Consider the following 24636-nt stretch of genomic DNA (forward strand, 5'->3'; position numbering starts at 1 on the left):
CAGTTGTATAAAATTTCCAGTTACCTGTTATTTTATCACATGAATAATTCCTTTCATATTCTTTTTAAAGATTTTTCTTTATTTATTCAACAGACAGGGATCATAAGTAGGCAGAGAGGCAGTCAGAGAGAGGGGGAAGCAGGCTCCCTGCTGTTCAGAGAGCCCAATGTGGGGCTCGATCCCAGGACCCTGAGATCATGAGATCATGAAGGCAGAGGCTTAACCCACTGAGCCACCCAGGCGCCCCAATTCCTTTCATATTTAATCAAGATAGAACTTTCCCCTAGGAGCCACAGGATACTGAAGAAAGAGATATATCTGCATTCAACCTCCTACAAACTAAATTCATAGGCAGGTTTTACTATAAACCCAAATGATAGGATATTACAGGGCTTTTCAGTTAGGTTCAGTAAAAATGAATTTGTTATTTATGTGCTCATGTTCAGTCACTTCATTAAAAAGGCATTGATAAGGGGCACCTGGGCCTTTGGCTCAGGTCATGATCTCAAGGTCCTGGGATAGAGCCCTGGGTTCAGGTCCCTACTCAGTGGGGGGGTCTGCTTCTCCTCCCTCCGCCCCTCCCCCCACCCCGCTTATGTGCACAATCTAACAAATAAATACAATCTTAAAAAAATGTATTGGTAAGAAGCATAAGTATGTATGCCCAAATTTTCCAACAATTCAAGTACAGTAACAACTTCTCTTTCTAGGGGTCACTGACCCAGAATTCTCAACTACTGTAAACACAGTCCATGGTCTAAAAGTAAGCAGGTAAGTATACAAACAGACACAACAGACTGCACAAAGTTCACATTCTAAATGTATTTGCACTTCACTCAAGGGGAGCCATCTGGCACTTACCCAACTTATTTCCTTTCATTTGACACAGTTTGAAGGAGACTGGATATGGGATTCCTAGCTTTGACAGATTGAAAGTAGCGAGATGCCAGGCAGAAGGACGATGACAATAAAAAAGGAAGTGAAAATTTAAATTTGACACTTCACAGTGAAGACAAAAATAACTTCAAAGAGGAGACAAGAGAACTTAAAATATTCAGCAAGCTGGAGCCATTTAGTTTAGGAGTACATAGTTCTAGTCTGTAGCTTGGCCCAAAATTAAGACATAGAATATAAGCAAAATAATCAGGATAAAGTTATACTTACTAAGCAATCGATAAACTATAGTAATCTTTTGAAAACTTTCTATAAAATTGTTGCTTTTAAAAATCTAAGCATTTCAGAGAACAAACTCTAGAGGTCCCTTACAACTAAAAAGTTCTGTACATTAAATTAATCTCTGGAAAATTCAGGAACTCTTTCTTTCCCAAGGATGTGGATTATATATACATTTCTCTTACAATTAAAAAAAATAATATTTTAGTAGACAGTGTGCACCCACAACAACATATAGGCATACTCAAAAATATTATAGGTTTGGTTCCAGACCACCACAATAAAACAAATATCACAAAAAGCCAGTCAAGTGAATTTTTTGGTCTCCCAGTACATACAAAAATTACGTTTACACTACACTGTCGTCTATGAAGTGTACAACAGCATAGTGTCTAAAAAACAATGTGCCACCTTAATTTAAAAATACTTTAAATTATTTTTAAGTGGGTGGCTCAGTGGGTTGAAGCCTCTGCCTTCAGCTCAGGTCATGGTCCCAGGGTCCTGGGATCGAGCCCCGCCTCGGGCTCTCTGCTCAGCAGGGAGCCTGCTTCCTTCTCTCTCTGCCTGCCTCTCTGCCTGGTTGTGATTTCTCTCTGTCAAATAAATAAAATATTAAAAAAATACTTTATTACTAAAAAAATTCTAAACATCATCTGAGCTTTTAGCAAATCATAATCTTTTGCTGGTTGAGGGTCTTGTCTTGATGTTGATGGATGCTGACTGATCAGGCTGTTGGTTGTTGAAGGCTGGGTGGCTGTGGCAATTTCTTAACACAAGACAACAATGAAGTTTGCTGTACTGAATGACTCTTCCCTTTATGAGTAATTGCTCTGTGGCATGTGATACTGTTTGATAGCATTTTACCCACAGTAGAACTTCTTTCAAAGTTAGTCAATCCTCTCAAACTCTGCCACTGTTTTTCCACCTAAGTTCATATAATATTCTAAATCCTTTGTTATCATTTCAACAATCTCCACAGCATCTTCACCAGGAGTAGATTTCTTCTCAAGAAATCACTTTCTGTGCTCATCCATAAGAAGCAACTTCTCATCCATTAAAGTTTGATCATGAGCTTGTAGCAATCTTCATCTTCAGGCTCCACTTCTAAAGTTAGTTCTCTTGCTGTTTCCATCACCCCTGCTGTGACTTCCTCCACTGAAGTCTGGAATCCCTCAAAGTTATCCATGAGGGTTGGAATGAATTTCTTCCTAACTCCTGGTAATGTTGATATTTTGACTTCTTCCCATGAATCATGAATATTCTTAATGACATCTTGAATGGTGAATCCTTTCCAGAATGTTTTCCACTGACTTTGCCCAGATCCATCAGAGGAATCACCATCTAGGACAGCTATAGCCTTAAGAAATGTATTCCTCCAATAATAAGATTGAAGTCAAAATTACTCCTTGATCCAGGGGCTGCAGAATGGATGTTGTGTTTGTGGACAGGAAAACAACATTCATCTCGAACATCTCCACCAGAGCTCTTGGGTGACCAGGTGCATTGTCAGTGAGCAGTAATATTTTGAAAGGAATCTTTTCCTCTAAGCAGTAGGTCTCAATGGTGGCCTTAAAATACCCAGTAAACCATGTTATAAGCAGATGTGCTGTCATCCAGGCTTTGTTGTTCATTTCTAGAACACAGGCAGAGGAGATTTAGCTTAGTTCTTCAGGGCCCTAGGATTGTCAGAATAGCAAAGGAGCACTGGCTTCAACTTAAAGTCCCCAGCTGCAGCAGCCCCTAACAAGAGAGCCAGCCTGTCCTTTGAAGCTTTGGAAGTCAGGCATTGACTTCTCCTCTGTAACCATGAAAGGGCAAAATGACATCTTTTTCCAATAAAAGGCTGTTTCACCAACATTGAAAAATCTGTTCCGTGTAGATGCCTTCAATAATGATCTTAGCTAGAGCTTCTGGGTCACTTGCTGTGGCTTCTCCATCATCACTTTGCTGTTTCACCTTGCACGTGTTGACGTCACGGGGGCAACTTCTTTCCTTAAACCTCATGATCCACACTCTGCCAGCTTCAGACTTTTCTTCTGCAGCTGCCTCACCTTTCTCAGCCTTCACAGAATTGAAGAGAGTCAGGGCCTTGCTCTGGATTATGCTTTGGCTTAAGGGAATGTTGTGGCTGGTTTGATCTTCTAACCAGACCACTCAAACTTTCTCCATCTCAGCAATAAAGGTATTTCACTTTCTTATCACTGTGCATTCACTGGAGTAACACTTTTCATTTCCTTCAAAAATATTTCCTTTACAGGGTGCCTGGGTGGCTCAGTAAGTTAAGTGTCAGACTCTTGATTTCAGCTCAGGTCATGATCTGAGTCTTGAGATCAAGCCCCACCTTAGGCTCCATTCTTGGCAAGGAGCCTGCTTAAGATTCTCTCTCTACCCTCCCCTCCGCCCTGTTCCTCCCACTTCAGTTCTCTCTCAAAAAAAAAAAAAAAAAAAAAAAGAAAAGAAAAGAAAAAGAAAAAAAAAGAACTTTTCCTTTGCATTCACGACTTGGCTTTGGCACAAGAGGCATAGGTTTTAGCTAATCTTGGCTTTCAACAAGCCTTCCTCATTATTCATCTCCAGCTTTTGATTTAAAATGAGAGACACATGGCTCTTCCTTTCACTTGAACAGTTAGACACCACTGTAGAGTAACTATTCATTGGCCTAATTTCAATGTCATTGTGTCTCTGGGAATAGTGAGGCCCAGGGAGAGGGAGAGAGATGGGGGAAACAACAGGTCAGTGGAGCTGTCGGATCACACACAACATTGATCAATTAAGTTCATTGTTTTATATAGGTACAGTTCATTGTACCTCCAAATAATTGCAATAGTAACATCAAAGATTACTCATTACACAAATCATACCACAACAAATACAATAATAGTGAAAAATTTTTAAATATTCGAGAGGTACCAAAATATGACAGAGACATGAGGTGAGCAAATGCTGTTGGAAAAATGGCAGACTTGCTCAAAGGCTCAAAGCATTGTTGTCAGAAAACTTCAATTTGTAAAAAAAAAAAAAAAAAAAATGCAGTATCTGTGAAGAGCAATAGAGTGAAGCGTCCTGAAACAAATTATGCCTGTATATATAATGAAAAGTAGGGCGCCTGGGTGGCTCAGTGGGTTAAGCCGCTGCCTTCGGCTCAGGTCATGATCTCAGGGTCCTGGGATCGAGTCCCACATCGGGCTCTCTGCTCAGCAGGGAGCCTGCTTCCTCCTCTCTCTCTGCCTGCCTGCCTGTCTGCCTACTTATGATCTCTCTCTGTCAAATAAATAAATAAAATCTTAAAAAAAAAAAAAAAAGAAAAGTAACTTCTTTCATTTACTAGTTCTCCCTAGGGACAACAACTATTAGCAGTTTCCTGTTTGTTCTTCTTAGGAAAGATGGAATAGAATTGAATATAAATATACACACACATATATAAATCGAGCCCCACATCAGGCTCTCTGCTCTGCAGGGAGCCTGCTTCCTCCTCCTCTCTCTCTCTCTGCCTGCCTCTCTGCCTACTTGTGATCTCTGTCTGTCAAATAAATAAAATCTTAAAAAAAAAAAAAAAGAACCCAGTTCTTAACTACCTGGATGCTAATCCTATTTACTTCACTTACAATTTGTGAGATGGGAAGCAGTCACTATTCCTTTCTGTGCTCTATTTTCTCATCCACAAAATGTGGATAACCATAGTTCCTTGAATGAATAGCTATCATGAGGATTAAATGGATCAATACTTAGAGCAATGCCTGACACATAGTAAGAGCTTAAATGGTTCCTGAATGAATTAATTACATGATAGATATGTTTTTTTAAAATTTTTTATAAACATATATTTTTATCCCCAGGGGTACAGGTCTGTGAATCGCCAGGTTTACACACTTCACAGCACTCACCAAAGCACATACCCTCCCCAATGTCCATAACCCCACCCCCCTTCTCCCAACCCCCCTCCCCCCAGCAACCTCAGTTTGTTTTGTGAGATTAAGAGTCACTTATGGTTTGTCTCCCTCCCAATCCCATCTTGTTTCATTTATTCTTCTCCTACCCACTTAAGCCCCCATGTAGCATCACCACTTCCTCATATCAGGGAGATGATATGGTAGTTGTCTTTCTCTGCTTGACTTATTTCGCTAAGCATGATACGCTCTAGTTCCATCCACGTTGTCGCAAATGGCAAGATTTCATTTCTTTTGATGGCTGCATAGTATTCCATTGTGTATATATACCACATCTTCTTTATCCATTCAATAGATATGTTTAATCTTAACCTTAAATTATATTTTACATTATGTTTTGTTTTTATTGCTTCTTTCTTTTAAAAATAATCTTTTATGATGTGAGCTATATTTGCTTTCTGTGCATATGTATGTATGTTTCTTTTGGTAATTTTAAAGTGTTTTTCGTGTTTGTTAATTTATAACTTTATAGATTGCATTTAATCTTCTATTTTCTTTATATATTATCTACTGACTCCAAACTGAATAATGACAAGTTTAGTATACATCTACTTCTTTCTTTCCACCATTTACCCTTCTACCTGATTTTATTTTAATATTTTTCTGAGTTTTTACCTTCATAGGTTTAATTATACTTATCTATTATTGATTTATCAGCTTTACCAGCTTTAAATTAAAATTTTTTTAAAAATTTATTTGCTTATTTGAGAGAGAGACAAAGAGAGCACAAATGAGGGGGAGATGCAGAGGGAGAAGAAACAGGGTCCCTGCTCAGTAGGGGCCTAACACAAGCTCAATCCCAGGATCCTGGGATCATGATTTGAGCTGAAGGCAGAAACTTAACTGACTGAGCCACTCAGGGATCCCTAAATTACATCTTTTGACCACTGGCTATAAAAGATGAGGACTTTAGTGTTTTCAGTCATACACAGCATTCTTTCCCCATTTCCCTTGAATTTTTTAAGTATCATTGTCAGTTTTTAAAATTTATTATTTTCCCAAATATTTTGAAGTCTTATTTCTACAATTTAATGGATTCAATGTGCTCCTCCAGTTGATCCCTGTGACAGTTTGTTCAATAGTCACAAAAGACTCTTAGGAGCTATATTCCTGCATTCTTACGTGTTTAAAAATATCTGTCTATCATGGCTAAAATTAACAACTCAGGAACAACAGATGTGGAGAAAGGAGAACCCTCTAACACTGCTTGTGAAAGTGTAAACTAGTGCAGCCACTCTGGAATATAGCATGGAGATCCCTCAAAAAGTTAAAAAAGAGCTACCCTATGACCCAGTAGTTGTACTATTAGGTATTTATCCAAAGGATAGAAACATAATGATTAGAATGAGTATATGCACCCCAATGTTTATAGCGGCAATGTCCACAATAGCTAAAATATGGAAAGAGCCCAGAAGTCCATTGACAGATGAATGGAAAAAGGAGATGTGGTATGTATATATATTCCATTGTATATATATATATAAATCAAACAGAATGAAATCTTGTCATTTGCAATGATGTGGGTGGAACTAGAGGGTATTATGCTAAGTGAAATAAGTCAGTCAGAGAATGACAAATATCATGTGGGAAAAAATGAGGACCATATTTTGAGCTAGCAGGAATTTACTCTTTGACACATTGTGTGTGTGAATTATTTTAGCTGTAACTTCTCAGTCAGAAGAGAGCAGTACTTAAAGCCTGTTCAAAATAATATCCTTTTTCTTTATTTTGCCTCACTCATAAATACTTTGAACAAATGTTATTTCCTTGGGCATTCCTTATTTGGCCTTGACTACTTTTATTTCTTTAGTCAAACCAGCTCCAATGATGTTTTGCATCAGCTTGCATAGCCATTCTCATTGTTCCAAAGAATTATTGGTTTTGGCAACAATAGTGCCCCATGTAATTAACTGTTCTGCCAGCCTTGTTTCAGGTGTGCAGCTGTAGGGTCTTTCTAGGCATCTACCAATACCCTAGTTTACCTTCATTGTATTTGGCAGTGCTTTCTCACGCAGTTTGGCGTTTTCAGGTGTCCTCTAGTTTTGCCCAAGTTGGGATTTTTTCCTGTCCTAGTTGCCATTTTCAAGAAAAGAAGGAAGAAAATACTAATTTTCGTCTGTAACTAGAACTGGAAATTCTACCCAATAAATAACTCTAACTCTAAAACTATCTAACAATTCAATTTTTCTATGTTAATTCTGAAAATACAATATAAGATTATCTGGCCTTAAGGCATAATTCCCTAATATCATTCATCAACATACTTAAATGTGGATGGTCGAGTTTATAATAAATAACTTTCTCACACACACAGAAAGATCCATTTTTAACTCAAAGATCCATATTTAACTCAAAACATGTGAATTCATCTGCCAATCTTTGAATGAAAGGAAAGGGCTTTTACTTTGGGTATGAGTCAACTGTTTGTAGGTTCCTCTGATGAACCACATCCTTAATGCATTATCTATAATATCCAGTTCCCATCTGTTGTTTTTTTTTAAAGATTTTATTTATTTATTTATTTGACAGAAAGAGAGACACAACAAGAGAAGGAACATAAACAAGAGGAGTGGGAGAGGGAGAAGCAGGCCTCCTGCTGGGCAAGGAGCTCCACGGGGGGCTCAATCCCAGGTCCCTGGGATCTTGACCTGAGCTGAAGGCAGATGCTTAATGACTGAGCCACCCTGGCACCCCTCTAGTTTCCACCTGTTTAGAGTGAAATGATTTAAATACACTTATAAAATAATGTAAGTCTAGAATACTTTTAGGACTTTATGATTCTCCCCATAAATATCTTTCATAGTACTTTTGCCACACCTGTCTCAACAGGAATTGTTTTTGGCAACTCACCTCTGTCATGTCTGTTCAAATTGTTTAACCTAATTTTCACATAATTAATAACTATTTTTTAAATTTATATTTTATTGGTTATTTAATGTCTAATTAAATCATACACAATAACAACTGACAAATACATATTTGGCAACAAACATACATAACTCCTGAATGCAGAAATGCTTGGACTATAAGACAACAGCCATGACTACTCATTCATCTGACAATGTGCTGTCACAGGCATCTGGAAAGCACGTTTTACATATGAGATGGAGAACCCTGGTTCCTCCTACAAGGCTGAAAGCATCATCCCTATATTCTGAGTCTGACACATCCCACATATTGTTTTTGGTATGTCTTATGTAAATTTCTGGTATTGGCATGTTAACTTACCATTTATTCCTTCTTCATGAAGGTAGAGAACAGAATATGCTCAAAAGCAGTATCTGAGTTTCATGTGCATTAGATTTACATTATTTTGAGTTTTCTAAATTTTAGGTGTTGGAAGATGGAGACTGATTATAACTGGCCTTTACCCATACACGTGTGTCTTATAGTCAAGGTCACACTAGTTCGGTCGAAAAATCTGGACCAGCTTTTAAGAGGCACACAATTAAAAGAATGTAGAAAGGATAGGGATAGTTTCTAAGGTCATTAGCTGTCTAGATCTTGGGAGAAAACAAAAGCAAAAAAACCACAAGTCCCCCTATGGACCATGGATTTTTTTATCTGAGTTTAAGGACTAGTCCAATATTATCTGTTGTTTTACCCTTAACTTTCTTTTTTTTACTGTTGCCTGATCAAACAGATTTAGATTCTCTAGACATTTGTTGAGTACTTACTACATACTAGGTTCTGAAATGGTTATTTTCACGAGTATCATCTCATTTAACTCTTACACTAATTTGGGAGACATGATTTAATATGAGGAAATAGATCAGCAGAGCTAGAGCCTTAAACAAAGATACTCAGATATAAAAAGTCAGGCCTCAACTGTCTCCAGGTCTGTGCGGGGCCTTTTACTGGAGTAGGAATATGGGATCATAGCCCTTGGTCCCACAAAGTACACTCCATAAACTGATGCTTGTTTTACTATTACAAAATTATTGTATAATGAATTTGCAATTATTTTTTAAATGTTATATAACTTGGGATGGGAGAATTTAAAAATGTATTAGGAAAGAAGGTGCCTATTTCAACAAACTTAAATCTTGTTGCTAAGAAATAGTAATAAGATAAATTTTTAAAGAGTCATTCATAATAAGTGATGGTAACAATAATGACAGTATAGCTGTATTTCCATAGGTGCCCTCTTTTCAACAACTTAAAACAAGTTCTGGAAACATTACTTACTTTCACAAGAGCCCAATAACAAGAGGTGGTTGTGACTGCCCATAAACATGGGATAGAGCAAGCTCCGAAAGTCCCAAGAGCCCAAAAGCCTGTGGACAAAGAAGGAATAGAATCTCAGTGCCTGGTGTTCCATCCATTAATACTTCATCTCTTCAGCCACCATCAAAATGATCACTGCTATTTGTCAGAGACAAAAAGATCTGGGAGACAAATTTCAGCTGTAACCTTAACAGTGTTCTAAACATAATATTGCACCTTTCCTAATCTCCTATAATTTGAGCCAGACCTCTCTTCCATCACTTAAAGACTGGAACAAAAAGAAATTGTTCATGCCCTAGTTTTGGTGTTGCCTTCAATAACACAAGTCCTAAAAGAGGTAGATTTGTTTTTTGCTTGTCATAAATGTGTTTCCCTGGTTTACTGCAATAAGCAGACTATGGGTAGGAACTCTCTCTACAGTAAAATTAATAACTGCGTTCTCCATCCAGGCTCCAAATGAGTTTTGAAGAGATGTCTCTATTTTGTGTGCCTTTCTACCCAGTTAACAAAGGTATTTAAGATCATGGAAACTCCAGCCATAGTCTCTAGGGAATTCTGGGTTTAAATCTGGTTCAAGTTACCTTAACACAGATGTATAAACATTATTATTATTATTATTATTATTATTGGTGCAATTCTCACCAGACCCAGAAAAAGTGAACTGCCAATGGGTTCCGCCGCCACCAGTCACAACCACTTTTATTTCACTCTTTGTACTTACTAGACTTCTCTAGCTGATCATTACAAGCTTTATGCGTTATCTTTCCTGTTAATTTGCAAATGTCCTGAGAGAGCTTCTATTTCTGCTCTATCCCGACTCACACATCATAGAATGGGGGATGGTAGGGATAGCAAAGCAGCACCAGTGTCCTCCTGCACCCCACATCTTCCTCATATGCTAGTAGCATGACTCTCCACAAACATCTTGTGATATAACCATCACTATTTCCATTTCTAAAAAAGGAACTTGAGTTTTAGAGAAAGTGAAAGACCTCCCTAATGTTACACAGCTAGTAAAAAGTCAGGATGAGATCCAAACTGAAGAAAGGCAATAAATGCTCTTTTAAAGGTCAAAGGAGAGAGAAAAATGAGCTTTTCCACTTCCTCAAACCTGTGATAAAGAACACCAATTACCATAATACTCTCCTGCATTTATTCAGAGTGTAGGTCAAAATATTAGGAGTGTTTTGTAAGTCATTTTCTCTTGATTATCACTGCAATACATGCTCTTCATAGGAAATATGGCAAGCAAACAGAGAGAACGTTCAATACCTTAAAAAAAAAATCACCCCCAACTCAGCACTCAGAGACAATTACATTTAATGTTCCAGCATGTTTCTTTCTAGTTCTCTCTTCTAGTTCTTTTTGTATATATTTTCTCTACATAATCTCAATTATGTAGATTAGTCCAAATATTCACTATTAAACCTCTTTCACATAAAATCATAATGAAAACATTTCTCATGTTATTAAAACCTTTTATTAAACATTATAATGGGCAGCACAGCCCTTATACCAGGTTGCCCAGGACCCAGGGTTTTCCAGTAACCCTGCTCAGGCCCTCATTTCGCTATACCCCTTGCCATGAGAATGGGGGTCCATAGGGAAAGGAGAATGTATCCACACAGAGTCTGTGTCATCCTTCTAGAACATTCTCTAGATACTCAGAATCCTGGAATTCCATGAGCAAATGGCCCCACTGAGCCCTTCTCCAGTCTTATTCCCTGAGGGCCAAGAGCACAGCACTGTACACGCCAGACCCAGGAGTGGCCAAGTGGTGCAAGGGTGTTGATGGATTTTGGGTGTGAGAGAATTGAGTGCCCTCAAAAGCTTTGTAAGACTCCTCTTGAGGCTGAAACAGAGCTAGATGGAGTAAGAGGCTGGCTCTTCCCATGTCATCATATTCCAGGATGGGATTCCAAAGAATCTGAGACTTCTAAATTAATATATGGCCTTCTAGGCCATTGTCAAAGCCAGAGGCTGACACATACTCTATGAGTTTCTTACTTGATTTAAAACTTTAAAATATTTAGACATGTTATGTAAGTAAGCCTCTATTTGTCCTCTTGCCCTGGGCAGCCAAAATATGGAAAGAAACTGGTAATGTGCATATTTTTGCATGTGGATATATCATAATATTCTTCTAATATTGAACACTTAAATGGTTCCTATAAATTTTTAAATGATATATGTTAAACATCTATACATAAATATTTACCATACTTGCTAATTACTTCTTATGATACACTCTGGGAAGAAAAATTAGTGTGCCAAAGGGAACGAGCATCAAAATTCAGGAGGTTCAGAGAACGCCCCTCAAAATCAATAAGAATAGGCGCACACCCCGTCACTTAATAGTAAAATTTACAAGCCTTAGTGACAAAGAGCAAATCCTGAAACCAGCCCGGGAAAAGAAGTCTTTTACCATACAATGGTAAAAGTATTAGATTGGCAGCTGACTTATCCACAGAGACCTGGCAGGCCAGAAAGATCTGGCATGATATTTTCAGAGCACTAAACAAGAAAAACATGCAGCCAAGAATACTATATCCAGCTAGGCTATCATTGAAAATAGAAGGAGAGATTATAAAAGCTTCCAGGACAAACAAAAACTGAAAGAATTTGCAAACACCAAACCAGCTCTACAGGAAATACTGAAAGGGGTCCTCTAAGCAAAGAGAGAGCCTACAAGTGGTAGATCAGAAAGGAACAGAGACAATATACAGTAACAGTCACCTTACAGACAATAAAATGGCACTAAAATCATATCTCTCAATAGTTACCCTGAATGTTAATGGGCTAAATGCCCCAATCAAAAGACACAGGGTATCAGAATGGATAAAAAAACAAAACCCATCTATATGTTGCCTCCAAGAAACTCATTTTAAGCCTGAAGACACCTCCAGATTTAAAGTGAGGGGGTGGAAAAGAATTTACCATGCTAATGGACATCAGAAAAAAGCAGGAGTGGCAATTCTTATATCAGATCAATTAGATTTTAAGCCAAAGACTATAATAAGAGATGAGGAAGGACACTATATCATACTCAAAGGGTCTGTCCAACAAGAAGATCTAACAATTTTAAATATCTATGCCCCCAACGTGGGAGCAGCCAACTATATAAACCAATTAATAACAAAATCAAAGAAACACATCAACAATAATACAATAATAGTAGGGGACTTTAACACTCCCCTCACTGAAATGGACAGATCATCCAAGCAAAAGATCAACAGGGAAATAAAGGCCTTAAATGATACACTGGATGAGATGGACATCACAGATATATTCAGAACATTTCATCCCAAAGCAACAGAATACACATTCTTCTCTAGTGCACATGGAACATTCTCCAGAATAGATCACATCCTCGGTCCTAAATCAGGACTCAACCGGTATCAAAAGATTGGGATCATTCCCTGCATATTTCCAGACCACAATGCTCTGAAGCTAGAACTCAACCACAAGAGGAAGTTTGGAAAGAACCCAAATACATGGAGACTAAACAGCATCCTTCTAAAGAATGAATGGGTCAACCGGGAAATTAAAGAAGAACTGAAAAAAATCATGGAAACAAATGATAATGAAAATACAACAGTTCAAAATCTGTGGGACACAACAAAGGCAGTCCTGAGAGGAAAATATATAGCGGTACAAGCTTTTCTCAAGAAACAAGAAAGGGGGACGCCTGGGTGGCGCAGTTGGTTAAACGACTGACTCCGGGGACGCCTGGGTGGCTCAGTTGGTTGGACGACTGCCTTCGGCTCAGGGCGTGATCCTGGAGTCCCGGGATCGAGTCCCACATCAGGCTCCCAGCGCCATGGGGAGTCTGCTTCGCTCTCTGACCTTCTCCTCGCTCATGCTCTCTCTCACTGTCTCTCTCTCTCAAATAAATAAATAAAATCTTTAAAAAAAAAAAAACAAAAAAAAAAACGACTGCCTCCGGCTCAGGGCGTGATCCTGGAGTCCCAGAATCGAGTCCCACATCAGGCTCCCAGCGCCATGGGGAGTCTGCTTCGCTCTCTGACCTTCTCCTCGCTCATTCTCTCTCTCACTGTCTCTCTCTCTCAAATAAATAAAATAAAATCTTAAAAAAAAAAATTAAAAAAAAAAAAAAAGAAACAAGAAAGGTCTCAGGTACACAACCTAACCCTACACCTAAAGGAGCTGGAGAAAGAACAAGAAAGAAACCCTAAGCCCAGCAGGAGAAGAGAAATCATAAAGATCAGAGCATAAATCAATGAAATAGAAACCAAAAAAACAACAGAACAAATCAACGAAACTAGGAGCTGGTTCTTTGAAAGAATTAATAAAATTGATAAACCCCTGGCCAGACTTATCAAAAAGAAAAGAGAAAGGACCCAAATAAATAAAATCATGAATGAAAGAGGAGAGATCACAACTAACACCAAAGAAATACAAACTATTATAAGAACATACTATGAGCAACTCTACACCAACAAATTTGACAATCTGGAAGAAATGGATGCATTCCTAGAAACATATAAACTACCAAAATTGAACCAGGAAGAAATAGAAAGCCTGAACAGACCCATAACCAGTAAGGAGATTGAAACAGTCATTAAAAATCTCCAAACAAACAAAAGCCCAGGGCCAGACAGCTGCCCCGGTGAATTCTACCAAACATTTAAAGAAGAACTAATTCCTATTCTCCTGAAACTGTTCCAAAAAATAAAAATGGAAGGAAAACTTCCAAACTCATTTTATGAGGCCAACATCACCTTGATCCCAAAACCAGACAAGGATCCCATCAAAAAAGAGAGCTATAGACCAATATCCTTGATGAACACAGATGCGAAAATTCTCACCAAAATACTAGCCAATAGGATTCAACAGTACATTAAAAGGATTATTCACCACGACCAAGTGGGATTTATCCCAGGGCTGCAAGGTTGGTTCAACATCTGCAAATCAATCAATGTGATACAACACATCAATAAAAGAAAGAACAAGAACCATATGATACTCTCAATAGATGCTGAAAAAGCATTTGACAAAGTACAGCACCCCTTCCTGATCAAAACCCTTCAAAGTGTAGGGATAGAGGGCACATACCTCAATATCATCAAAGCCATCTATGAAAAACCCACCGCAAATATCATTCTCAATGGAGAAAAACTGAAAGCTTTTCCACTAAGGTCAGGAACACGGCAGGGATGTCCATTATCACCACTGCTATTCAACATAGTACTAGAAGTCCTAGCCTCAGCAATCAGACAACAAAAGGAAATTAAAGGCATCCAAATCAGCAAAGAAGAAGTCAAATTACACTCTTCGCAGATGATATGATACTCTATGTGGAAAACCCAAAAGACTCCACTCCAAAACTGCTAGAACTTGTACAGGAATTCAGTAAAGTGTCAGGATATAAGATCAATGCACAGAAATCAGTTGCATTTCTCTACACCAACAACAAGACAGAAGAAAGAGAAATTAAGGAGTCAATCCCATTTACAATTGCACCCCAAACCATAAGATACCTAGGAATAAACCTAACCAAAGAGGCTAAGAATCTATACTCAGAAAACTATAAAGTACTCATGAAAGAAATTGAGGAAGACACAAATGGAAAAATGTTCCATGCTCCTGGATTGGAAGAATAAATAAAGCAATCTACACATTTAATGCAATTCCTATCAAAGTACCATCCATCTTTTTCAAAGAAATGGAACAAATAATTTTAAAATTTATATGGAACCAGAAAAGACCTCGAATAGCCAAAGGGATATTGACAAAGAAAGCCAAAGTTGGTGGCATCACAATTCCGCACTTCAAGCTCTATTACAAAGCTGTCATCATCAAGACAGCATGGTACTGGCACAAAAACAGACACATAGATCAATGGAACAGAATAGAGAGCCCAGAAATAGACCCTCAACTCTATGGTCAACTAATCTTTGACAAAGCAGGAAAGAATGTCCAATGGAATAAAGACAGCCTCTTCAATAAATGGTGTTGGAAAAATTGGACAGCCACGTGCAGAAAAATGAAATTGGACCATTTCCTTACACCACACACAAAAATAAACTCAAAATGGATTAAGGACCTCAATGTGAGAAAGGAATCCATCCAAATCCTTGAGGAGAACACAGGCAGCAACCTCTTCGACCTCAGCCGCAGCAACATCTTCCTAGGAACATCGCCAAAAGCAAGGGAAGCAAAGGCAAAAATGAACTGTTGGGATTTCATCAAGATCAAAAGCTTTTGCACAGCAAAGGAAACAGTTAACAAAATCAAAAGACAACTGACAGAATGGGAGAAGATATTTGCATAGACATATCAGATAAAGGACTAGTGTCCAAAATCGATAAAGAACTTAACAAACTCAACACCCAAAGAACAAATAATCCAATCAAGAAATGGGCAGAGGACATGAACAGACGTTTCTGCAAAGAAGACATCCAGATGGCCAACAGACACATGTAAAAGTGCTCCATATCAATCGGCATCAGGGAGATACAAATCAAAACCACAATGAGATATCACCTCACACCAGTCAGAATGGCTAAAATCAACAAGTCAGGAAATGACAGATGCTGGCGAGGATGCGGAGAAAGGGGAACCCTCCTACACTGTTGGTGGGAATGCAAGCTGGTGCAACCACTCTGGAAAACAGCATGGAGGTTCCTCAAAATGTTGAAAATAGAACTGCCCTATGACCCAGCAATTGCACTACTGGGTATTTACCCTAAAGATACAAACGTAGTGATCCAAAGGGGCACGTGCACCCGAATGTTTATAGCAGCAATGTCCACAATAGCCAAACTATGGAAAGAACCTAGATGTCCATCAACAGATGAATGGATAAAGAAGATGTGGTATATATACACAATGGAATACTATGCAGCCATCAAAAGAAACGAAATCTTGCCATTTGCGACAACATGGATGGAACTAGAGCGTATCATGCTTAGCGAAATAAGTCAAGCGGAGAAAGACAACTATCATATGATCTCCCTGATATGAGGAAGTAGTGATGCAACATGGGGGCTTAAGTGGGTAGGAGAAGAATCCATGAAACAAGATGGGATAGGGAGGGAGACAAACCATAAGTGACTCTTAATCTCACGAAACAAACTGTGGGTTGCTGGGGGGAGGGGTTTGGGAGAAGGGGGGTAGGGTTATGGACATTGGGGAGGGTATGTGCTTTTGGGTAAATTGGAAGGGGTGGTGAACCATGAGAGACTATGGACTCTGAAAAACAATCTGAGGGGTTTGAAGTGGCGGAGGGGTGGGAGGTTGGGGTACCAGGTGGTGGGTATTATAGAGGGCACGGCTTGCATGGAGCACTGGGTGTGGTGAAAAAATAATGAATACTGTTTTTCTGAAAATAAATAAATTGGAAAAAAAAATTAGTGTGCCAAAGAATATAGACTCTTCACAACCAAAGTCTTAAACTAATGGCTGATTAATGGGAGATCTCACTGAAAGCAACCCCTAGCTCTCTATCCTCTACCTACATGCCAAATCCATTGACCTATATTAATGATTACAGAGGCCATGTCTCCTTTTAATGACTTTTATATATGGTCATTTTGTTTCAAGACAGGAATCTGACTCACAAAATATCTTTTTTTAAAAATTGAGGTATAAATGATATATAACATTAGTCTCAGGTATTTAACATAATGATTCAATATTTGCATATATTGCAAAATGATCACCACATTAACTCCAGTTAACACCCACTAAGTAGTTTTTGATATGCTTTTAAAAATCCATTAACTTTCAGTCCCTAAAATCAGGAACAGGCAAACCATGGCCCTTAGGCCAATCCCAACCTACTACATATTTTTGTAAATAAAGTTTCACTGGAACATAGCCATGCTCATTCATTTCCATATTGTGTACATCTGCTTTCAGACAACAATGGGAGTGTGGAGTCTTTGCAACAGAGACCACATATGACTGGCCCACAACTCCTGAAATCTTTACTATCTGGCCCTTTGGAGAATAAGTTTGCCAATTTTGATCTGCAATTATCACAGAATACAAGCCATGAAACAGGAAATTAGCTAGGTTCTCCCCTATTTCACAAATCAGATGACCTGGTCTCAGCGGGTTTGCTGTGGTATTGCTGCGGACATTCGATCAAGCAGCTCATGCCTTCTCTGCTTCTCAGGCACCTACTCCATGCCCAACAGACCTTGGATCAGGTGCTGAGAGCTCACAGAATGAAAATTAATAATTTTTGTCTTCGAGGAGTTGACACATGTGCCTACTATATGTCAAGGAGTCCTTTTGCCAGGTTCTTGGGAGAATAACCCTTTGTTTTGGACCTCAAATAGATTCTTGGTTTTCCGAATGTGTATTCAGGTTTTCACAAAAGGAACAGGATCGTTCCAATCTTCCTGTACTAAAGCAGCTTAGAGACTGAACCGCAATAATTAGGCTCCCTTGGTGAAAAATCACCAGATGTAGGAAGAGCGGGCAAAACAAATGATTCCTATGTATCAAGTAATCCCTCAAGAAATTTCCTAGATGTTTCTGCTTAAGCCAGTCAGGAAAACGAACTGCCCACTTTTTGACACCAGGATGAGCAAGAGATTGATAAAAGGCCCTTTGTTTACCTAAAAATTAAAATTCCTATTTATGAGGGGTGCCTAGGTAGCTCAGTCAGTTGAGCATCTACCCTCGGCTCAGGTCATAATCCCAGGACCCTGGGAATGAGCCCAGCACCAGGAGCTTCTGCCACTCCCCCCGTTTATGTGCTCATGCGCGCGCTCTCTCTCTCTCTCTCTCTGTCAAGTAAATAAGTAAATAAATAAATAAATATATATTTTTTAAAAATCCTATTTATGAGAAAAGCCTACTTGTGAGTAGTGAAACAAGTCATTACTATTGCTTTACTCTTCATAAAGACAGAACAATAACAGAGTAATTGGCTTTGGGAGAGGACATAAACCTGAGCCAACTATTTCAGAGGATTCTAAGGAATGTGGTTTGAATCCAAGTTTGAGGGATTTTTTTGGCATTTTCGTGGAAAGATAAAAGGGAGGAGAGATTATTTATAAGCCAGATACCTTCTCACCACTTCTTGGCACAATTAACCTCTTATGAAATTACATTAGAAAACTACAAGCCAAAAGCAAAGGTCTTGATTACTCTGTGGTCTTGGATCATTACTGGTATGGCTATCCTATATCGTTGGGGTAAAAGAGACAATTCTTTGTGGATTTGTGCTCCTCCTCTTCCTCTTACAAGCTGGGCAACCTTGTGTAAATTTCTCCACTGCTCAGAGCCTTAGCTTCTGCAAAATGTTGATAATACCACTCACTTTGCTGGGCTCCTTCACAGACTAAAGGAGGTAACACAAGTCAGCTCATAATGGGCATAAAAGTTACGGGCATTTAGTCAGAGCTAATTATCTCCAATGGCTCATTTACAGAAATGTGTCCATGTGTGAAGAGGAATAACAATTTGCAAGAGGAGAGGCCAGTCCTGCCTGTTCATGCCAACTCAAAGCCATTAGAATGACTTGTTCTGACCTACTCAAAATAAACAAAGCTTTATGCAACTATCAACTATTTGTATTGCCTGATCCTGTTATGAGAACAGTCCTCAGAATATCTCCGAAGTATGTGCCAAGGACTTTGTTTTGTTTATTTTGCTTTTGTGAGAGAAATCAAAGATAACTCATGCTTGCATTGTTAATTGGCTTTAAAAAAAAAAGATGTTATTTATTTATTTGACAGAGAGAGAGATCACAAGTAGACAGAGAGGCAGGCAGAGAGAGAGAGGTGGGGAAGCAGGCTCCCCATAAAGCAGAGAGACTGAGGTGGGGCTTGATCCCAGGACCCTGAGATCATGACCTGAGCCAAAGGCAGAGGCTTAACCCTGAGCCACCCAGGTACCCTGTTAATTGGTTTTTTAAAGGGTCTTGATTATGCCATTATTTTCAAGGGTTTCAAATGTTCCTTCCATCTTATCCTTGCCTGACCAAGGAAATCAATTATTGTCCTTGTGTCCCTCACCCAAGCATCCAGAGCAGTTTGTCTCCACTTCTTCACCTTCCACACCTTGTAAACATTACTTATGTATTCACCAATTTATGGATGTTGTTTTCTCAGAATTTAACTATACAGGCCCACCCTCTACTTACCCAATCCAGAAGCCTTATGTTCATATTCATCCTCTACAACAATGGGTCTAACAAGATGTATGTTATGCAAGACAATACTTGGGGTACTTTTATTGATGTTTTTAATGTTAAGCTTAAATTTTGCATTATGTGTACTTTTTACAATGTATATAACATATCAAAAGAGTGGGTAATAATTACTCAAGCTATTATTAATATTCTATGAAATCAATAAAATTTGGGGGCTCACTTCAATAGAGCAATAGTACTCCAAAAATGATTAGGCATCCCTAGTGGTATCTGTGGTCCTTTAAGGGTGTCTGTAAGATCAAAACTCTTTCACAATAATACTGAGATGGAATATATCTTTTTTACTCATTTTCTCCTGTATACAATGGAGTTTTCCAGAGGCAGCATGACATGTGATAGCGCAACAGACGGATGCAAAAGCAGATGTGGGAACCCAGTTGTTATCTATTTGTAAACAATGTAAAATGATGTTCCTGTCATTAAATTTCTTATTTTGGAAGAGTTCTTTTTCATAAAATTATGTTACTTATATTAACATATAATAAACAATTACTGTTATTTTCAAATGAAATAAGAAGTTTCAAATCTTAGTTTTTGAGGGTTGATGGAGGGGAGGTAGGTGGAGGATGGGCTAGATGGGGGATGGATATTAAGGAGGGCACTTTTATGGGGCATCTGGGTGGCTCAGTGGGTTAAAGCCTCTGCCTTCGGCTCAGGTCATGATCCCAGGGTCCTGGGATGGAGCCCCACATCTGGCTCTCTGCTCAGGAGGGAGCCTGCTTCCTCCTCTCTCTCTGCCTGCCTCTCTGCCTACTTGTGATTTCTGTCTGTCAAATAAATAAATAAAATGTTAAAAAAAAAAGAGGGTACTTCTACTTCTGAAACCAATATTACTAACTAGAACTTAAATAAAAATTAAAAATTATTCTTAATTTCAGATATCATTATGGCAAATATCAATAGGTATAGAGTGGTTTATTACAGCTGGCTTCTGCCAGTTTCCAGAGAGATGAAATTGTCCATGCTGGTAGTTTACACCACAGAAATTGGCAAACCATAAATCAGGGCTTTTGTTTTGGAGAAATGCTTTACTAGCACACCACTGGATATAACTCACTTAAAAATTCTTTGGGATTCTCATAAATCTAACCAAAGAGGCAAAGAATCTGTACTCAGACAACTATAAAGTATTCAGGAAAGAAATTGAGGAAGACATAAAGAAATGAAAAGATGTTCCATACTCATGGATTGGAAGAACAAATATTGTGAAAATGTCTATGCTACCTACACATGTAATGCAATCCTATCAAAATACCATCAGCTTTTTTCAAAGAAATGGAACAAATAATCCTAAAATTTATATGGAACCAGAAAAGACACTGAATAGTCAGAGGAATGTTGAAAAAGAAAACCAAAGTTGGCAGCATCACAATTCCAGACTTCTAGCACTATTACAGAGCTGTCATCATCAAGACAGTATGGTACTGGCACAAAAACAGACACATAGATCAATGGAACAGAACAGAGAGCCCAGAAACAGATCCTCAACTCTATGGTCAATTAATCTTTGACAAAGCAGGAAAGAATGCCCAATGGAAAAAAGACAGTCCTTTCAACAAATGGTATTGGGAAGATTGGGCAGCCACATGCAGAAGAATGAAACTGGACCATTTCTTTACACCACATACAAAAATAGACTCAAAAAGGACGAAAGACCTCAACATGAGGCAAGAATCCACCTAAATCCTTGAGGAGAACACAGGCAGCAACCTCTTCAACCCCAGCTGCAGCAACTAGAAACATCGCCAAAGGCAAGGGAAGCAAGGGCCAAAATGAACTATTGGGACTTCATCAAGATCAAAAGTTTTGCACAGCAGTCAAAAAACCAGTCAAAAATCAGTAAAAAACAAACAAACAACAACAACAAAAAACCACCAGTCAAAAAAACCAAAAGAGAACCAACAGAATGGAAGAAGATACTTGCAAATGACATATCAGATAAAGAACTAGTATCCAAAATCTATAAAGAACTTAGCAAATTCAACACCCAAAGAACAAAGAATCCAATCAAGAAATGGGCAGAAGACATGAACAGACATTTCTGCAAAGAAGACATCCAAATGGCCAACAGACACATGAAAAAGTATTCAGCATCACTCACCATCTGGAAAATACAAATCAAAACCACTGTCACCTCATGACAGTCAGAACGGCTAAAATGAACCAATCAAAATACAGGTGTTGGTGAGGATGCAGAGAAAGAGGAACTTTCCTACATTGGTGGGAATGCAAGTTGGTGCAGCCACTCTGGAAAACAGTATGGAGGTTCCTCAAAAAGCTGAAAATTGAGCTACCCTATGACCTAGCAATCGCACTACTGGGTATTTACCCTAAAGATATAAATATAGTGATCTGAAGGGGCACCTGAATGTTTATAGCAGCAATGTCCACAATAGCCCAAACTATGGAAAAAAGCCTAAATGTCCATCAACAGATGAATGGTTAAAGATGTGGTATATCTATATAATGAAATACTATGCAGCCATCAAAAAATCTTGCCATTTGCAACAACACGGATGGAACTAGAGGGTATTATGCTAAGTGAAATAAGTCAATCAGAGAAAGACAATTATCATATGATCTCTCTGATGTGAGGAATTTGAGAGGCAGGGTAGGTGGTCATAGGGGGGAGGGAGGGAAAAATGAAACAAGATGGTACTGGGGAGGAAGACAAACTGTTAAGAGACTCTTAATCTCAGGAAAAAAACTGAGGACTGCTGGAAGGGAGGGGGAGGGAGGGATAGGGTGGCTGGATGATAGACATTGGGAAGGGTATGTGCTGTGGTGAGTGCTGTCAATTGTGTAAGACTGATGATTCACAGAGCTGTACCCCTGAAACAAATAACACATTATATGATAATAAAAAATTAAATTAAATTTTAAAAAATTCTTTGGGATTCTCAATAATGTTTAAGAATATGAAAAGTTCCTAAGACCAGAAAAATTGGGAATTTCTCTCTTAACACTGTTAATTGGTACATTCTTGATACTCCTTCTACACCCTCACTTTTCTCTTCATACACTAACTCTGCCTACCTTTGGCTTGGCTAACGTGGCACAGCACAGAACCTCCTTCAACTTACCTAATTCTTACTCTTTATTCCTCACATTTTCCCTCTAGCCTGATAGAAAACCAGTGATTCTTGTGATTTGATCTATGAAACTTCTGTTTGACAAAATATAGTGCTTTCTCAAAGTGCATCCTAATTATTTGGAGTGCTTATTTATAAAGAATATCCCTGAGACAACTGCATCACCCCAACCTTACTGAATTACAAGTCTCTGGAGAGGGTAGAGCTTTTTAATATCCAGGGGGTGATTCCGATGATGATCCCAAGTTTAAGAAGTCTCTAATCCTCTGTCCTTCAGGGATCTTACCTATTTTGACAACCTTAAACACCTCTTCTTTGTTTCTCTATTTTCAGTCACTCTCTTTTGCTTTACACATACATCTTTAAATGTTCCTATGACATTTCCATATACTGCCTTGCCACCACTTCAAGTTCAACATGCCCTAGACAACTTCCCAAGCTAATCCGTTCCTCATTCTCTTTTCCTTAGCTGAAGACACAGTAGTTATCTCAATTATTCAGATTTCAACCACTGAAATGATTCCTACCTTTCACATCTTCCTCATTGCTCCCATGTCTAACTCGGTGTCCAGAACATATACTTTCCGTCTCTGAAACATCACTTGTGTCTCTCCTGTCCGTTTCCCACCTAGTTTTGGTCTCCTTATTTCTGCCTTAGAAAGTTAGATCACCTTTCTCTCTCTCTCTCTCTCTCTCTCTCTTTTTAAAGATTTTATTTATCTATTTATTTGAGAGAGTGAGAGAGATCACAAGAGGTAGACAGAGAAGCAGATTCCCTGCTGAGCAGGGAGCCTGATGTAGACTCTGAGCCAAAAGCAGAGGCTTAACCAACGGAGCCACCCAGGCACCCCTCACCTTTCTCTTTTGTCATGAACTTCAAGTTCTCAGTGATTTTTTTTTTTTAAAGATTTTATTTATTTATTTATTTGACAGAGAGAAATCACAAGTAGATGGAGAGGCAGGCAGAGAGAGAGAGAGAAGCAGGCTCCCTGCTGAGCAGAGAGCCTGATGCGGGACTCGATCCCAGGACCCTGAGATCATGACCCGAGCCGAAGGCAGCGGCTTAACCCACTGAGCCACCCAGGCGCCCCAAGTTCTCAGTGATTTGAAAACCAACATCATTCAATGTCTTTATGACTCCTAATGCCACCTGCTGGTAGGTTAGTATCGCATAACATTTCTGGAAAGTTCTTTTGGGGACTGATGTGTGGCCTTTCGTCATTCATTCCATCATATGGTACAGGTGCAGGACTGTCTCCAGCACGGAAATACTGGCCTCAAAATGAGCAGAAGAAGCAAAGCTTTGGTATGAGAGAGAGTCTGAGTCTCGGCTGCTAGGCAGGCAGAGCAGAGATACTGAGAATCATCCCAAAGAGTTATAATACCAGTGTTACATGTGTTCTTGCTGGAGTTAAAATAGTTTTTCCTGTAAAGGACAGACAGGCTAACAAGAGAAGACTAATAACAATGGGAGAAAACAGTTACCTGTAGGGCCAGCAAGAAGGGAAGAAGTTTGAAAAATGGGAGCAGGCAAAGTGTGCTGGAAATCTCCTTTTCATTCCTTTCATCGCATCTATACACATCTCTGTCCTGCTCTAGGCTGGGAGGCTGACCTAATGCACCACATCCACTGAGGTTATCTGTGCTCTGGTTTCTGGTAGGGTTCACCTAAGGGAGCCCTGGAGGGAGGGAGATTATAAGGAAGGAGAAGAGTGAAGTCAGAGTATTTTCCTACCAGCTGATCTCCTGCCACTGACTAAAACCTCCCTCAAAGGCTGCAGCTCCTGCCAGACAGGCCTATCCTCAGTCCTCCACAGTCCCAGGTCATCGTTGTGGTCCCTCTGCTAGCACCTGGGGTCTAGAGTGGTAGGAACACACATTTGTGACCAGCCTGAGGTCCTGTTCCACCCCTGTGCTGCTCTACATCCTGCCTACATCTGCACAGCTAGTTACTTTATGAACGCAAACCACCCCAATTTGAGTATGGCATGTGTTTCCTGTTGGA

The 24636-nt window shown here is 39.1% G+C and overlaps 1 protein-coding gene and 1 pseudogene across 1 annotated transcript in view; both read right to left on the minus strand.

Moving 5' to 3' along the window:
- The window catches only part of GREB1L (GREB1 like retinoic acid receptor coactivator), a 272594-nt gene that overhangs the window by 183369 nt on the left and 64589 nt on the right, over positions 1-24636 (minus strand). The window contains exon 2 of the mRNA XM_044243306.1: positions 9309-9397. The gene's annotated coding sequence lies outside the window, so the exon portion shown is untranslated. The remainder of the gene's footprint in view (positions 1-9308; positions 9398-24636) is intronic.
- LOC122903594 lies at positions 1523-4175 on the minus strand (annotated as a pseudogene).

The sequence above is a fragment of the Neovison vison genome, chromosome 3, assembly GCF_020171115.1.
Source record: "Neovison vison isolate M4711 chromosome 3, ASM_NN_V1, whole genome shotgun sequence".
Classification (NCBI taxonomy): domain Eukaryota; kingdom Metazoa; phylum Chordata; class Mammalia; order Carnivora; family Mustelidae; genus Neogale; species Neogale vison.